At 32.5% G+C, this 18,764-nt stretch overlaps 1 protein-coding gene across 6 annotated transcripts in view; it reads right to left on the bottom strand.

The window, feature by feature from the left end:
- LOC118203999 (anoctamin-4) overlaps positions 1-18,764 on the bottom strand; it is a 475,106-nt gene that overhangs the window by 161,441 nt on the left and 294,901 nt on the right. The window lies entirely within an intron of this gene.

Genomic DNA, 18,764 nt, shown 5'->3' with positions numbered 1-18,764 from the left:
CCACCATCCTCAGCTGCAAAACCGCAAATGAACAAGATAGGAAATAATGACTAGATAAGATAAGAAAGCCTGGGCATGAATAAACAAGTGGCGCCATCTGTTGATGAAACCAGAACTAAAACATAATTTCTTTAAAAGCAATAGCTATTGACAGGGAGGGGCTTTTCACCCAACATTATTAATCAAACAGTTAAAAAATTCTCATCTCAACACACTAATTTTAGGAAAGTATAAAAATTCTATTGTCATTCCCTTCTTTTCATCAATTAGGTATAAAGTTGCAAATATTTTGCAGAAATTTAACTTTTGGGTTGTGTATTCTCCCATCAATAAAATTCCGAGTTCCATACTCAAAGACCCCATTTCGGATATGAATTCCTGGGGTATTTATAGGATTCCTTGCCACTGTGGTTTAATTTAAATTGGCCAAACTAAGAGAGCCTTAAAATTTCGCGCCAAGGAACATGAGGCATATGTTTCTTATGAGGCATATGAACATGAGGCATTTCTTCGAAAGCTGTATTGAAAGCGGTTTAAGAACTGCTTTCAATACGGCTTTCGATGAAATGGTATTAAGTAAGTGGGGGGATGGAACATTATTACTCAAATTAGTTAAATCTGTGCCGAAGTATACGAAAAATGTAATTATGGCTAAAGGTATCTCTCTAACAAAGAATCGGATGTCCCGTTATTTGCATGTTTTTGATATATAAACTACTTATTCAAAACGTCCGAATACTTATGTAGGTTCCATTTCAGAGCTTTTTTCAAAGAAAAATATTTTTTTCACCACAAAAATTTTGAATAACTTTTTCCAAATAAAACAGGTTTTAAAAAAGGTGATCAATCCTCTACGTGAAAGAAAAACAAAATAATTTCGCTAATATTTGGTAATTGGTATTTGCAAATAAAACTGTACAAGTGTCCGAAAACAATTGCGAGCCATCTTGTTGCTTTCTTACAGGTTCGTGGACTTGGCGTGATTGACGACAACACTTGAAGAATGAAAACACAATTAATTTAGGCAGTATTACTCAGGACAGCTCCAGAAACATGTTTACAATCGTCGAAACACTACGAAAAATACGCTGAAACAATCAGCAACACAGCCTTCAGGCTCTTAGGGTATAGCAGTGAAGACAACTTCTCCATCCATAGTATATCGCCAGTTTTATCGCCAAATTGAAGATTTCGCGCCAGCTATAGCAAGCCTACCTTCCCTTTCCATCTTCAACCTAAACCCGTCTTGCGAGGAAGCTATCTTACTGCGGCTGGGCATTTCATAACACTGCCCCCTCCCAAGAACTGGATGTCCCGAGCAGTACAATTCTTGTTCAGAAGCCAAATTTGAAACAAACAAAAGATAATAAAACAAAACAAAAAATACATAAAGAAACAAATATTTACACTATTTGCATGTTATTTACACAAATTAACCACATAACAATTTTAAATTTTTATAAATTAAAGTTCAGAATGAATTTCAATCTCAGGCTTTTCATAAAGTTATAACCCGGGTCAAATACTCTTTCACTACAGTTTTAAGATGTATTTCTGGTTTGCGTATCACAGTCTGAAGACGAAGTTCCTTCAGACTTTTTATCCATAGAAAGATCTGAAACAATTTGTTCACCATTCTTTAGTTTATTCGTATCACGTGTACAGTTCACCTCGGTACTTTTAGCAGCTGGTACCTGCTTATTTAGCTCTATTTCTTGAAAGTTAGTTCCGATGTTTGCATCAAAGTTATGAATAGAACCCGATCCTTTACATACATAAGTATCCTGGTTTAGATTAAAGTTTGCGTCTGTAGAACTTGTATTATTGAAACAAACACTTAATTTGTAAAGTCGGTGTATTTTCTTGCCATACTAGAACACTGTGCTTAAGTTGTATATCAACTTCTCTCATCTCCGTATCATATGAATTATCAAATGGTTCAATACTTGTTAACTACGACTTCGTAACTATCAGTTTATATGAACTTAACAGTCTCATTTTTACTTTCTTCGACTTCTACTTCAGGCACTAAAGCTTCTTTCCACTTTTATTTCTTCATGTTTTTGTTCTTTCTCTTTAATTCCGTTACATAATTCACTCATCATTTCATAATCGTTTTCAGATACTTCACCAGCTACTTCCGCCAGTTTTTCATCCTTTGATTCTTCAGATGCCACTACTGTCATTTTCATGTCTTCTATTTTTTAGCTCTAATTTCTTCTGTAAGCTCCACTTTCATCCGTTGGAGTTGTTCTAGTAGCTTTTCTTGTCCGGCTTTTATCTAGGCTTTCATCTCTTCCAGTCCGGCTTTTACAGCTGCTAAGAAGTCCTTCAACTTCATATCCTCCGCCATAGCTTTTTCCTGTACGCAGGTCACTGGCATTCACTCCTAAATCCCCCTTCTGACACCAGTTGTTACGTTTCTGTACGGGTTCGTGGATTTGGAGTGATTGATGACAACACTTGATGAAGAATGAAAACACAATTTATTTAGCCAATATTACCCAGCACAGTTCCAAAATCCCGTTTACAGTCATCGAAAAACTACAACAAATAAGCTGAAACAATTAGCAACACAGCCTTCAGAACGCAAAGCACTAGAATATAGCTCACGACTCGGTCGATCGCTCTCGGAGCTCAACGCGCTCGACGACGCACTACGCTATACTAAACACTCTCGCGATGCACTATCTCGCGATACACTCACGAGAACCTCGACACTAGACTGACGATCAACTGCTACTCCGCAGACAGGCATTGTTTATTCAGCTTTTGGGGTGCTTTCGAGAACATTCTGCGCCAAACCGGTAAGAATTCGTTCTAGAATGTTCTCTCTCCAATGGCATATCGCCAATTTTGTCGCCTGACTGGCGATTTCGCGAGAAATATGGCAATCTTGTCTGCCCTTGGCATTTTCTGGCATTTCGTAACAATATGTAGCAGCTTATCCTTAGGCCATACATTTTTGACCAGTCTTTTCTCAGTTCATGATATCAATGCTCAGTTTTTTTTTTCAATAAGATGACAAGATTTTTATTTGTAATTTTAGTTTTATTTATTAAATATTACTTTCTTTGCATTTTAGACAGATTTTGAGCAGATAAAATTTAACAACAAAATCTTTAAAAATAGCATTCGAGAAGTGTTGGCATGCAATCTTTTATATTCGCTATACTATTCATATTTGATATATTGTATCTTAAAAAATAATACTTAGCGATAAAATTTGGTAGCAGTACCCCTTTATCTGAAAAATGATTCGACATAAATTAGAAACGGACATACAATTGAGGCCAATACATTGAATTGCGTCATAAAGTAAAAGCTTATCAGCTCATCTAAAGAATGAACTTATTCTAATTGCATTTGGCGAAATTCCAAGAATAATTTAATGCTTATAAATGCAGTATGTTGTTTTCAATCACATACATGCCTTAAATAGCGAACATGAGAAATCTTGAATTTTCTTATAATACGGTTTTTTTTCACGTGAATATATTCAAAGCTTAAAGTAAAATTTCCGGTTCATCACGTAAAGCCAAAATCGAATATCTTGTTCCCATTGATATACTAATAATAGAGTCTTAGATACTAATAACAGAAAGTTTCGGATTAAATATTAATGGAATCTTTTCACTGAAAACTGGTATGGGCTTCAAGTAAAAATGCCACTTTCGATTGTCCATTAAAAACTCCTATGAAAACGTAAAATATCACTTCCGGTCGTCCAAATTTACCCAAAATATCCAATTTTACCAAAACTCTGAACGCAGAAAGCCTAAACACAGAAAATGGCAATTTCTGGAAGTTTCATATAAGAGTAATCGTGGATGAAAAAATGGTCACACACTTATGTACAGACAAACACAGACAGACATTATTATAAAAATATTAAAAACGTGTTGTGGGGATCGCAATTCCTGCTTATTCACTGAAAACCCACTATCGAATTTTTGGGCAGAAAACATTAACTATCTACATAGATTAGCGGGAGCTAAAAGAGGGGGCCATGAAACTTGAAACGCAATATTTCTTATTTGCTTGAAAGCTTCGAACAAAGGTTTAACTTTAAAAGCAAACGTCAAAAAAATAAAGGACGTCATGTTCATGCCCACATTAATTTTCATTTGAAAATATAATTTAATATCGTTATTTTATTTGATAGGTTTTATTAATTTAAAGATTTTGCAAATGGTTTAAAGATTTTTGCAACTCGTCTTTCAGAGTTACAAGGTTAAAAAAAGCTAGTAGGATGAGTAACGGAACAAACTTTCATTGGCTAATTTTAATTTAAAATTAATTTTAATTGGCAATTTTAACTGAAATTGACGATTATTTTAATCACAACTTGTGGATTTCTATTTCAGCGTGATTCAAGTTACTCATAAAATTGTTTCATGTAGTCACATTCTGAACACGGTAAGCTATTTAATTTTCTAAAGTAAGACTTACAATGATGAATGATGAATGATGCCGATTTAATTCTATACCGAGTATAATCGATGACCGATGAATGATGCATAATAAGGTAAATATTTACAGAGTATATTTACGGTTTATGTAATTGAGAAAACGTTAATGAAAAATTAATTTTTACTAGAAATAAACACTTTGTTTTAGAATATTCCAAACTCAACGTATACATTCATTAAGCTGATTATGGTACATAGTTAACAAATTGGATTACTTTATTAAGGTAAAGCTCACAAGAGCTCTCTGTCCAGTTACTACACTCTAGAAAACTATTATCTCTAGAAAACTTTGTAACATAAATGCTTTAATAATTTAAGCTTCTAACATAATTTAACATTAGCCTAAAATTGATTAGAAATTTCAGTCATAATTTGTTCGATTTTTCATATAATTTTCATTAGAAATGAGTTTCAAGGAATAAAAAGGCAGATATGAAGATAGCTTAATTTACGGATTTATTTATTTGCAGTTGCAGTTTTTTTTTTATAAAATTTGCTGTCGCACATAGTCTTTAATAATTCTCTGCATTATTTTTTCTAAAGTATCATCCTGCGTAATGTTTTCGAATGCATTTTCCTTGTGACAAGAAAACCCGAACTCTATTTACTTCGTAAAAATTTTGCTTAGTGTCTATTTGGAAAAGATTTTAAACTTTTGAAAGAAATTAAAATTTATGCAATTATTAAAGAGCAATATCTAACTGGACGAAGGTGAGGCCAATGAATTTACTTGAGTTAATAACGGAGTGCTATTTCATTAAGAAAAATGGAGACCTGACTAAACAGTTTAAAAATATTTTTCAGTTGCAACATTTTGCATTAGCCTTAATTTATAACATAGTACATTTCATCAAGAAATTATTAAATAACTGAAAGGACTTTAAAAAATAATGAAGCTAATCTAGTGACGAAGAAATATATTTGAAATTGTGTATGTTTCATTTGCTCACCTGAAACGCTAATAGTAAGAAAAATAAATTTTATTACGTTTTGGCCCGTAAATGAATTTCTTTTGTGATCGCATGGTGAAAACGTTTGTGTCAAATACAGTATCTTCTAAATTCAGGTCAACCTTTAAAACATGTAACTGTCTTTTTTGACCCTGCACAAAGAAAAGTGGCAGTGTCAATTTTAGACATTGCACTCAGGAAAAAAAAATCCTGACGCTTTTCTATTGGTCGTAAAACTGACTAAAAGTATGAAATAAAAAGTAACTGTTCCTTTTTATGCCTACCAGGAGACAAACACAGTCTAAGAATTTGAGAGTAACTTTGCTGCTACAGTTTACTCTTATTCCTTTCTGTTACGTTCAGCACATTCTTTCAGTCAAACAATTTACTCTTTATATTATGCGCAGCATTTTATTTCACAAATACAATTTACATATTTATAAATACTAGCAACCGAGACTTTATCTCAGTCACTAAAACGTCACTTTTTGCGACATTTCGCTTGTATTTCAACTTATTCGTTGCTTATGATTCAGTTCACGTATGTCTGTATTTGAATTTATGCTGTTCTATTGCTACTGAGAGTTTTCTGGTCATAAATTTAAGAAAGAATAAAGTATATATCGTTCCCATATACATACGCTACACAATACGTGTAAATATGAAGGAATATGAAGAATGGAGGAAAGAATATGGATAGAGAATGATGAATAAAGATAAATTTTTTGTTCAGGTTTTCGTTTTAAAAGTTTGTTTTCGGAAGTCTAAGTTCACTAACATTTTAAATAACTACCTTATTTTACATGCATAATTACGAAAGAGTTGTCCAATTCGAAAGAGTAGTCCAAAACGAAAGAGTAGTAACGCAAACGTGGTACGTCTGTTCTCGGACGAGGAGACTATGGTTGGATTTTTTGTCGAAGCCCAGACATTACAGATGACAGTTCATGAACTTAAAACTACGCTTACAAGCAACTTTTGACTCCAAAATAAAGTAGCAAAACTTGTAATTCGTCAAGTAACTGACTGAACGTAGAATCGTATCGTCGAACTAAGACACACTAGTATTTTATTCAACGTAACTAATTTATTTTAGGCGATTCTTTTCCTTATTTCTTGTAAATATCCTTCTTTTGACTAACTGAGTTGTATCATAAAAATTTCGCTTAGGATCTTACCTTTTGTTAAACAGCGTAATGAAACATTTTTTTCTCTATACAGTAACACTAAACTGATATATATATTCAATGCCTGCATTAGATAAAAATATTTAAAGCGTAAAAATGTAATCATTATGCGCAATCTTTGGTTCTATTCTCCAAGGCTTTCGAGTCCTTCGAATCGGCCATCTCAAACATTTATTGTCGCTACACAACACCTGTTACAGGAGAATAAAAACGATTTCAGCTTTCTCTAGTTTTGTGTAACAGTTGAGTAAAACACCATTAGATTTCGGTATGCGCTCCATAAAGCTGCGATACTGTGCAATAAAAATTCTCGTTAGACCAGGCTTTAAAATCGAAGTTAGGAGTAACGTTATCTAACATATAAGACACAATCTCTATCATACTTCCCAACTTGATCGCTATTTAAGTAGTTTAATTATGTTATAACTCCATATTAAAAATAACTTGTGATGCATTTTTCCATTTTTCAAATACTGCTCAGTGAAATGGATAAAGATTCTTGCTAATTCTAGAAAGAGAAACAAGATACACGTTTTTTGAAAAATAAATCATGACAACGTCTTAAACAGTAAACGAATTGTTTTTAGTTTTTTAACCAAACGTCCGCCAATTCTGACAAAATAAAGATTTTTAAAATAATGAAATTCGATGCATGTTTAATATCTGGAAGAAGCATGTGAAAATCTATGAGAAGTCAAACTCGGTATAGAATTAAATATGCAATTAATTTTCCAGTGAAAAGGGCTCTAAAAAGACGACCGCTAAACAAATTCTTTTTCATTTAAGATCAAATTACTCGCACATACAAGAAATATTATAAATTTTAATTTTCGATATCAAAGCTATTTTTTATTACTCTTTATAATACTTTACCAGAATTAATTAAATTATCTTTTCTGAAACCATTCTATCTTCTTTCAAAGTGTTAAAATATATTATATTCAACTTAAAGGGAAGTACAGGGAAATTTCTTAAATACTTACTGAGGATAGAAATCTTTTTTCCTCAGATAATGTATTTACATTTAGATGGCACCAATGTAAGCTATCTATTCAAAGGTATTTACGTTGAGTAAAGTATATTTATTCAATGCAATGCATGGGAATGTATAGAACTGCTCATAATCAAACAAGACTGTTTTTGTAATAAACATGATGATAAGCATGTTTTTTTAACCTATTATTCTTTCAAATACATGAAAGAAGAATTATCCATCAAAAGGCATTTTATTTTCAGTTTCCAAAAATAACTCTTGTTTAACATCTCCAAAAAATTACGAACGTATTAAGAGATTTTTAGCTCTAGTTTGTAAGGTATTTCTCCCGCCATCTTAGCATGCCTTCGTAGTGTAGTGGTCAGCACGCTGGGCGCGTTTTCCAGAGGTCCGTGGTTCGATTCCCGGCGAGGACGGTTGCTCGTTTTTTATCTTTCCTGCTTCCAAATTACCTAATCTAGACAGTGGCGCCCGAACTAAAAGGGTGTTGATTCTCCACAACCATGATTTGGCGATTGGGTCCCCTAAAAACCTCAGAGGCCCTTTAAAATGAGAGTATATAAGGTATTTATCCCGCCTTCTTAGCGTGCCTTCGTAGTGTAGTGGTCAGCACCCTGGGCGCGTATTCCAGAGGTCCGTGGTTCGATTCCCGGCGAGGACGTTGCTCATTTTTCATCATTCCTGCTTTAAAAATACCTAATGACTCTGCAAGTTTTTTTCTGTAAAGCAAATCAAAAATACACATGCGACCAAAAGTTAAAGATAACAGAGAATTCATATAATACCTGTGTACCATATATCAACACATCAGCAACTGTATTAGTGTTACCCTAAGATGCAATTTTATGGAAAAACCTATTCCCAAACTGATACTGCTTGCAGAAATTAAAAATTATTAAATTCAAAATAATTACTTGATAATTATTTAATGGCATTTTAGAAACAAATTGTATGACTGTGTAGTACAAATATGTGTATTAGAGAAAAAGCAAATGTGAGCTACTCAACACAGAGGAAGTAAAAACAGTGAAAGGAATTTTTTTCTCAGATAACCTTTAAGTTTCTAGACTAACAATAGAACAGAAGAGAAAAAAAGTAACATTCCGAAAGAAACTATATCCGGCCGCAACGTTAAATGGGCGGGGGATAAAAGATATAGCAAATGTCTCCTAAAAAATATTCTTTTTATCATTTTAACAACAGCAGCTGCTTTTTATCCCTTGTCGAGCAATCCCAGCCGCTACACTTTGCCCTTGAAATAAAGTATGCTAGTCTGTTAGCAATATTTTGTGTCTCAAGATGGCAAGCTGTCCAGTTACAAATTCAGATACGATAAAAGATACTCTGATGATTAGAGATGTATCACTCAAAAATACATTGAGCAAAATAAAAAAAAAATCGACTAAAGTGTATAGTAAAAAAATATAACGCTATGGAACACTGAGAGAAAAGAAAATGCAAAGTAAATAATTGGCTACGTATCAGAAAGCAATTACAAACTACTTTTGGCAAGTACAAACATACTATCTTTTTAATGTAACCGAAGTTGTGTTTTCAAATGCATATTCTACGTTTGTGTTTGAACAACTGAACAGCAAATGAGCAGAAATGTTTTATAAACATTCTTTATTGGGTACTTTGAAACTTTTGACATAAAGTTTTGTCTTTAAATGAGATAACATTAAATGAATTTCTGACCCGGAATATGAAAGAGGTCCAGTCAACCTTTGTATCCAAAAAATGCCTTTATTTGAAATGTTTAGTGATACTGCTGTCATCATTTGTTTTCTTATTTCAACCTCTCTATATTATTTTTCTTTTATGATTTATATGAATTTCAAAAGCAGGTTTGAAGCAAGGTTCAAGACTAAATTATTACATTATATCTAAATCGTATTTTGTAAACAAAGCGTTTTAGGAAATCGCCATAGAATTATTAGGGGGTTTTAAATAAGAGACAATCGCTCGTGTTTCAGATCAGGAATCTATAAATATTTCCGCAATTTCTGTTTTCGTAGTACGGTCTATTATTAGCAAGTCGAATAAAGAAATTTCTCAAGAATAAGGAGACAAACGTTAGTCCCTAAACCGAGTTTCATTATAAAAATGAAGCGACGCTCGGAATGGAACGCTTTGTCATACTTTGCATTGATTCCTATGCAAAAATTTGTTTCGCTTAACGAGTGTTTCGCATGGAAGAGTAAGATTCGGGAACAAATTATGTTCGTTAAGTCAGGTTCCACTGTATAACGGAAATAAAAAAATCATAGAATAAATTGAAATAGTTAATGTCATCGCTCTCACTCCCGAAACACTCTATTTGTGCAGCCGTCGCCCATTTCTAGGCGGGGATTAGCAAAAACGTATTTGTATTCAATTGGTCGAAAGCATGCATCCATTTTTGATTACTCTAAGCCTTGGCTTGTTTATATCGGATGACTGAAATCTCTGAATATTTACAGGGTCCGAGATATGAGAGTATTCTCATTTCTTCGAATTTTGTTCAGACTTTATTCACGTGCGCTGAAAATTTCGTAATTTCATCCTATTGTTTTCATAAAACGCTACGCAATTCGTCGAGTATGAAACATTCAGTATTTTATTTTCCTACTAGAAATATCTAAAAAGTATTTTGTTGACCGATACCCAGATCACCGCGTCGGACACATGCTGTTGAGCTTTGGCCTCTCTAAACTTATTTTAGTCCCAATTTTGGTTTTAATTTATAGTTAACGGCCTCCCAGACAGAAAAAGTGGTTAGTGACTATGCTGCTTTACCGAAAGCGCCGGGTTCAAATCTCTAAAGACGAGAGCAAGAGATGCAGGATAGCTACTCGCAAATAAATTTTCATGCTTGATATACAAACTGTACGATATAAACTAGAACTTACTTTGCGAAACACAAATTTTAGAATATGCTAGGTATTCGGTACCGATTTGGGAGATGTAGTCACATCATTAAAAGAAAGCGGGCAGGGAAAGAATTGCGTCAATGAAATGTGCTTACCAGGACTTAAGAAGGTGGCTAATTACATGCAACATTACTTTTCATGATTATTCCTAGCTTAATGTGATTGACTTCAGTGCAAACCTTGCATGGTTTGACACTGTGAAGTTACCGTGATGCTTACAGCTTGTGACTCGGACATTAATGATATTTACGCTGCACTATGAACGTAGACTAATTATCTCCAGTCCTAAGAGATTTTATAATTAAAAATGAGCCTGTCTGATGACCTGGCGTTCTGACCCTAATTTTCGACATGCGAGAATCCGCCGCATATCAATGCACCATTTTCAGAGCAGCTTTGCTCTACCATTTAAGTATGTACATTTATTTTAGCAAAATGAAATTTTAATGAAAAGTGCTATGATAAATTTAAATTTAAATAGAACTCCTTTTTCACTATGACTAAAATTTCCTTTTTAACTATGACAGCTTCAAGTCCTCCTTCAAATAAACATGATAAACTATAAGAAGCCTTAGAAGGAATTTTTGAATGCAGAATATTGCCTGATCTAGGTTAGAACTAAATTATAGTCGGTACAAAAACGTGCTAAGCTCGAAACTGCAATAAAGTATTTCAAAAATAATCCACTAACGGTTTTGCTGAATTATAAACCTAAGAACGCTTCTGATTTTCATAAATTGCAATAATTATCCTAACCTCATTCTTACGAGTTTGTTTTTGTTAGTAAATACTAATAAGTTTTAATCTTAATCAAGAGGCTTGCGGAAGTTGCACCCCAGTCATAAAAAATAATTTATACACGCAATAATTTTCGAGACATAAAACTTAAAAGCATTCTATTATTCCGCGCTCTAATAATGCTACTTCAGCGCTTAATACATAGCCACACATAGTTTTCTGTTTGGCATATTTTAGCTGCTAAAAAGAATATAGTAATTAAGTCAAAAAATTTCTTTCTCTTTTCCCCAGCGTTTAATTTGGCAACCGGAAGTTTAATTTAGCACAAATAAAACATTTTTATATCTTACCGTTTGGTAATGAAACGAATAAAAACAAACTTACGAAAAATATTTACAGTTTTATTTCTCAATGAATTAGTGAAGTGAATATAATTAAAACTAATGGGCATCGTTGCAGAAAGTTTACCATTTTTGCTTTTGCCAAAGACTTATTCGCACAGTTCTACTCTAAACGTACGTAACTGTTTCCTTCATTTAAACATAATAAAAGGTAAATTTTACATTATATATATATATATATATATACATATATATATAATATTTAGTAGGATTAAATTCTAAGGTTTATATGACCGCTGAATTTTCAGTGTAATTTGATGTATTGTTAAATTAGATTTTCTTTGCCATTGCATTTTATGTTTTAATGGTAATTTTTACTGTTAAGAATTTTTTTATGCGAGACTGTTTCACGTCGGAGTAATCACAAACGTTTTTTGCTTGGGGTGTTAATATTGTAAATAATGCTTCCATATTTCATTTTTCTTTTTTTAATGTTTATTTTTTCTTTAATTGCTCAAAATATCATGCAGAACGAAATGCAATTCAGTTCTCTTGGATAGTTCAGGTTTTAATGTTTCAGATTATTACTATTTGAGATGACGGTATGAAGCATGAAAATACGAATAATCTGAAATGTATTATAAAATATTTTAATATGATTGTCAAGATCACTTTAAATAAATAAAAACGTTTTTCAAAAATAGTATGGGATCATCTTAACTTTTGCTTCATGTTTTGAAATTTTAATAGGTTTCTTTCAATAGAGTTTTCGAATTTTCCTGAGATGTTTAAATCGCTTAAATTTTGGAGATATACAGGTATATATATCTGATTGATTTAATAGAAAAATGCTTTCAACACCTAAAAGTTACTGACAAAGCTTATGCAACGGTAATGGCTATAACCATGTTACAAGAAATTTCAGTTTTGCCATCTGAAGAGAAGACAAAATTAATTCGAGCAGTACACGCCAAATTACAATGTACACTAAGCGGAAATATTTTATATTAAAAAGCTACACTTCATTTAAATAAATATATATAGACTGGAGGTTAAAAATTTTATGCCAAAAACTATACATATGTAGATACTGGATTCATAAATTTCCACTATCTAAAAATATTGTTTATCAATGAACTGTTGTTGCGGACATGTAGTGGCAACATTATGTTTCATTACGGATATCGTATGCATTAGTTTATGACTCCTTACTGAATGAAGTGAGGTGCTATTTTGTTCTGAATTGTTTGAAACTAATTTAGTTATTAAATTTTTGAAAAGCATTTCTTAATACCAAAAAATAAAATAACGCTCATGATTAATCTCTTTCTTATTTCATAGTGAAAAAATGGATAAAATAATTTCGCATAGGTCGAGAATCCTTTGATGATAATTTTTGAGGAAGACGAACATTGGAGGAACTGATATGAGGAAAGTTTTCTCGTGTCCAGGAAAAGTTAATTGAGTGACAGAAGATTAAAAGTCAAGAGAAAAGCAGCAAGACAGGATCTATCTAAACTGTTTTGAGCATTTTACATTAACATATTCACAATAACAGTCTCTGTAAGATGAATACTACGAAGTCATTCATCGATTTAAAAACAGTAATGTTTTTGAATGAATATCAAATAAGGGTTTAAGGAGCTTGACCACCGTCCACTTAGAGCTCAAGTTTAGCTTCAAGTGATAATTGTCAGATTTCGAAATTAAAATACAAACTACGTGGCGAGAGATTTAATGATGCTTATGGTTTGAAAAGATTAGTCATGTAGCATTTTGAGAACAGACGTTCGGATTATGCCTTCAGGGGCACAGAAATGCTCATTAAACTATGTGATAAGCGTATCAAGATACAAGGATATCACACGGAAACATAAGCTATTAAAGCTTTCTCTATTTGTCTTAGAAATATGTCAGGCGGAAAGCTTTTTGATCTACCTAGGTATGTATGTATGTATGTAACGTAATAATTCAACTGCTTTCTGAAAGTCTCAGGGTGAAATTTATGAAACTCATCCATGGTTTGAAAAGGTTCTGTATTCATAATAAAACGTAAATAATGAGAGATGGCACATTGTGTAGTGGAACAATGGGATTAAAGTTCTGATAAAGCCCTGATAACTCTTGATTTAACTGCGTTTAACTCATACAGTGAGAATATAGTTTGACTCTTGCGAGTTTGAATGCCCAGAATGAAGCATTTAACGCATTGTAAAAAATGTCAAGTTACTGAAAAAAGGGTAGATAGACATAATTAGCAACAGATATCCAAAACGATAGCTATACACTAAAATGTTTCTTACAAGAGGTTTTTTTTATAGCATCTCATTCCCTAAAACAGTTTATAAAGAGAAAGAAAAAGCTCCTCATTCCTTCGAACAAAGCTAAACGTGGACCAAAACCATCTTCCTCGTAGCTCAGATTGGTGAATTGTTTTAGTCTTTAACAGCGAAAGAAAAAAAAGCATGTGGATAGTTGCGCATTTTTTTACTTCAGCAAAGGATGCATGTGTTTGGCTGCGAGGCTAGTACTGGGTGTCTGGTTGGTTATTTTCAGTATGACAGCATTATCTGGCATAGAAGAGGCATGCGTTTCTGTAAGACCTCCCAAGCTTTAACTCCTTGAATACCGATGTAAGAGCATTATTTTTAAGAGTCATAACAGATAGCAAAAACATTACTCAAAATTTGGAGTTATTAATCTTTCATTTTGAAGTTACTAAAGTTATATATAAGTCTTACGTCATGAAATCAAAGACTGATCTTTTATTTCGAGAAAAACGAAAATAGTCACAAGTCCTAATCCCTACTGACATTTCCATTACATAGTACACAGATTCAATGCGTAGTTTCAAAGAATAGACAACCAGCTATCTAACCTTTTCACATTATATGAAAGATTTCTTAAGCAGTTGTCTTCTCCATTGACTTTACGAGAATCACATCAAATTGGGAATCTTATTTCAAATAAAGGGTAGGATCCGTTTTCTCTAGCTGATATTCATAATTCTAACATATTTAGCAGTATGTCAGCATTTCAGTTTCTTGACCTTGGAAGACAAATAAAATATCGTGAACAAGATTTCTTGGGATGAAACATAATTTGTTTAACATGCAGTTTGACCTCTAATTTAAGAGCTTAACACTCTGAAAATGTCTCAAAATACAGAGTGTTTTAAACATAATTTAAATAATCAAAAGTAATACAAAATCACATATCTTGTAGGTTTTCCTAAAGGAAATATCAAAATGAATTATAAACTATAAAAAAATCAATTGGCGAATAGCGAGCGATTTTATATATATATTGTATATACTGATGAAATAACACACGTAAAATTCCATAATTGTGTATGGGATAACATCAATTAAACTCGCATAATCCATTTTCGTTGCGCACACCTGATTAGTCAGAATGTTTGACAAATGAATGTCTGGATACCTTTTCCATTGCAAAAGGAGTGAGCATGAAAAGCGTAATTCTTATTTACATCTTCTACGCCCTCAACCAAACTCCCCGGGCTTCTGTGAGAAATGGTGAGAGACGAATAGGCTAATGAATGACAGTGTACTTTTGAGTCATTTTTGTGCTTGATATTTATAGTTTACTTTATTTAAATTATTTAGCAAAAGAATATGTGCAAAAACAATATCATTTAAATGTTTCTACAAGAGCCAAAAGGCTGCAAATTGCTGGCCTAGACTGTCGATATTTGTGGTAGGTTAATGTCACAAGACAAATTAAATTTATTTTAGTTGCAATAAAAGTTGTATTTGTAATTAGCTTTCCCTATACGCTACGCGCATGTAACAGACTTCTGCGAAGTTGCACAGGTGATTTTATATTTCTGTACTTACAGGTATTTCCTCTTTCTGCAGGAGGCCTATGTATACGAATATTCATGATGATCCAAATCCTTTTTAGTCCTTCTACTCCTCCTTACAAATTTTACATATCCTTATTCCATGTAGGTATAGCTATCATAAATAGTCAAGTCCTATCCAATATTTTAACCTAGCTCTATTGTACCTGGTCACGGCATCAATACTGCGTAGGGAGCAAAAAGATGACTAAACACGTTCTCATTGATAAACACAGTTTTTAATCATACTTTCACACAAAAATTTGACTCTGAACAGTACTTTCATTTCTTAATTTTTGTTCACTTTTACAAGTATATATTACCAGGTACCATAACAGAAGAGTTCCATTTCGGCCTTTTTATAGGGATACAAAGTAGGGATTAGTCAAGAATTTTCGAAGTTGCAGAAGACACTGCAGATGTTAGATTTTAGGAGAGTACGTAATTAAATCTAAAGAAGAAATTTAAAGGGGCTATTATTAATTAAATTAGAAATTGATAAGTGATTTATTTTTTTTTGCTTTATGATATGTTCTTAAGATTATTTTCAAGAACTTTGAATATTCTCAATCAAGAATTTTTCAAACTGAGAAAATGATTGAGACTTTCAAATTTTACTTTAAGTAAATTTTTGCATTCCATTTACAAACCGTATAATATTTTACTATATTCCTAAATTATATTTCTATATTTTTTTTAATCGAATATGAAAAAATTCATGAAACAAATGACCAAGCATAGTGAAAACCTAAACGCTTTGTCTCTGGAGCACTTCATTGCTTTCTCATTGCAGTTGTAAATATTGTAAGTATTCTCCAAGATTTCTCTTCCCTTTGCTACTTTCTCCCCAAAAGACGTTTTTCACGCCAAGCCTTTTTATCTTTGAAGGAGGGATACGTAAAATATAAAAAGAAATGAAATATTAAACTTAATTGCAATCAATTGGCAATAGATCATCAGATTCGTAAATTTAAGTTAAACGCATCCCGCTTCAAAAGTTACTACTTTGCTGCGTCACTCTACCGTATGTTACATCACGCTTTTCCTACGATGTCTCTGTACTGCGACATCGCTGTTCAGCCCAATCGCTGTTCAGAATTGACAAAAAGACTTCCCGGCTATAAATAGGACCGAAGTGAGTAAGCATTGCTTTTTCTCGCCTGCTGCTGCTTGAATACACCACGTCTCACGCTTCGCCATCTTTCTTTATTACCTGAAATGTAAACTGTGTATATGAAAATTGTGTGGTGCGTCATAATAGACTTCCAGCTGACTCGAATTCACGTCACATTTGGGAGGGGGAGAATTACAAAATCCCCTATGTAGAGTCCTTTTTGTTGCCTAAAACCAAACACAGCAGACAACTGTGTATTTATGTATCATGACTGTAGCTTGTGAGTAAATATGTCCAAGATGAAAAAAATTGTAAATAAATACATACTGATAAAGCAAGTAAAAATGTTTTTTACCATATAGTTATGCCTATAAGATTCAGTCAGCCTAAGTATAAAGAATTAAAAACTGCATTATGGAGAAAAACTGTAAAAAATTCTGAAGAAATAATATAACTAGTTCCCAAAAATACACTTACTTTCAAATTTTTTTTATCTGAGATATCACTCGATTTTTATTCTTCAAACTGCATCCGAAATCAACTGCTTCGGAAAAGAATCCTCCAAAAAGTTCCTCGACGTTGCATTTCTATTATGAATAAAATATAATGCGATACTGAGGAAAATAAGAAAACATCGATCACAAAGTGCTTAGACTGCTTCGTAACTGCACAACTGCTGTTTACTCGCATGCGACAACAACCCCTTTATACCAATCATAAAGTTGCGGGGAAATGCAATTCCCATCTTGCTTGCAGCAAGAATATCAAAATACCAAAATAGAACCATAAGAAAATATTTTACGACTTACGGTACTTCATTGCTGACTACGAAAAACTCGGCAGGCGAGATTTACGATCTGTCCCAGCTATTTTCGAGGTTAGAAACTATTTGCTTGCATTTATGCTTCCTTTTCAAACAGAGAGTCTTTTATCAGAGTCCGGTATCCGGTACGATATTTTTTCAGTATCATAACCACGATATTTAGGGTATCCTGATATTTGCGTCGGTCTCGGTAATTTTGTAAGGGAAACCGGGAGATTTCACAGGCGTGATAATTATCATAAATTACGAGCATCAAAAGAGCGTTAACGGATTTAGGATGTACGACATCAATCAGTTAAAATGAGTTATCTCCATCCATAGTTTGCTATGTGGGTATGTTTCTCATTAACGGGCATTTTCTGTAAGCTATTTGAATTAATGGAATGGATCAACAATTCATCTGCATTTATTTTTCGGAGGAATTTTGGATTTTACAGGTTGGCATCACCTTTGTCAAATAATATATAATAATCAATAAATTTTGTCAGTAATGGTAAATTAAAATGGTAATAAATACAAATATATTTAAACTAACTGGCTGCTGCTTTAATTGCATATTGAATTAAAAATACGAATACAGTTTAATAAAAATATAATTTAATGCCAGAATATTAAATAAACAATAAAATGAATGATATGTAAGATGACTATAAAATCTAAATTTATTTAAAGTGAGATTTAAGACACATTCGTTTTAAGTAGACACTTTCAGTTGTTAAATGAAAATTCCTTGTTGAAATTTAAAAAATATTATTCTTCAGTATCTCGAAAAATAAAAAGAAATTAGTCAGTAATTGTATTACTAATCAATTTTCCAAATAACGAGCTATTCCTGATTTCCTTTTGTAAAGTATATTTCTGGCAACAATACAGTTTATTGAATTCTCTTGAAATACTGCCTTGAAAAATATCGTTGAGAATTTTAAAGGTTTCGCTATAAGAAAAGCAAATTTAATACAGTTTTGCTCTCATATTTAGCAAAACAAGCGTTTCGACATTGCAGTTGTTATTAAAATATATAAGAGCGCAATAAACGAGAAAAAATACTTCACGAAAATACATAACTTTTTAAAGTTTAAAAAAATCATATTGGTGTTTTTCTTTGTTCACAAGATTTCCGTTTTCCTTATAAACATTAACAATAAAATTATTAAGCTTTAGAAATTGCGTTTTTATTTCGACATTTTCCAAAAGATTAAAAATAAAGGTCATACAAAAAAAATCGCATTTGTGAATGTCGGAGGCATGACTATCCGCTTTCAGGCACTTGACGTTTCAATCAATAAATTCTACAAAACGTTTCTTGAGAAATTAATATGAGTCCTTGCTGTTGATCCGCAACATCATGTCTTCAAAAAATAAATAAATAAA

This window comes from Stegodyphus dumicola, chromosome 1 (assembly GCF_044657685.1).
Source record: "Stegodyphus dumicola isolate Sdum_Otavi_A_Nest chromosome 1, ASM4465768v1".
In the NCBI taxonomy this organism is placed as follows: Eukaryota; Metazoa; Arthropoda; class Arachnida; order Araneae; family Eresidae; genus Stegodyphus; species Stegodyphus dumicola.
This window is presented reverse-complemented; position numbering and strand designations above follow the sequence as displayed.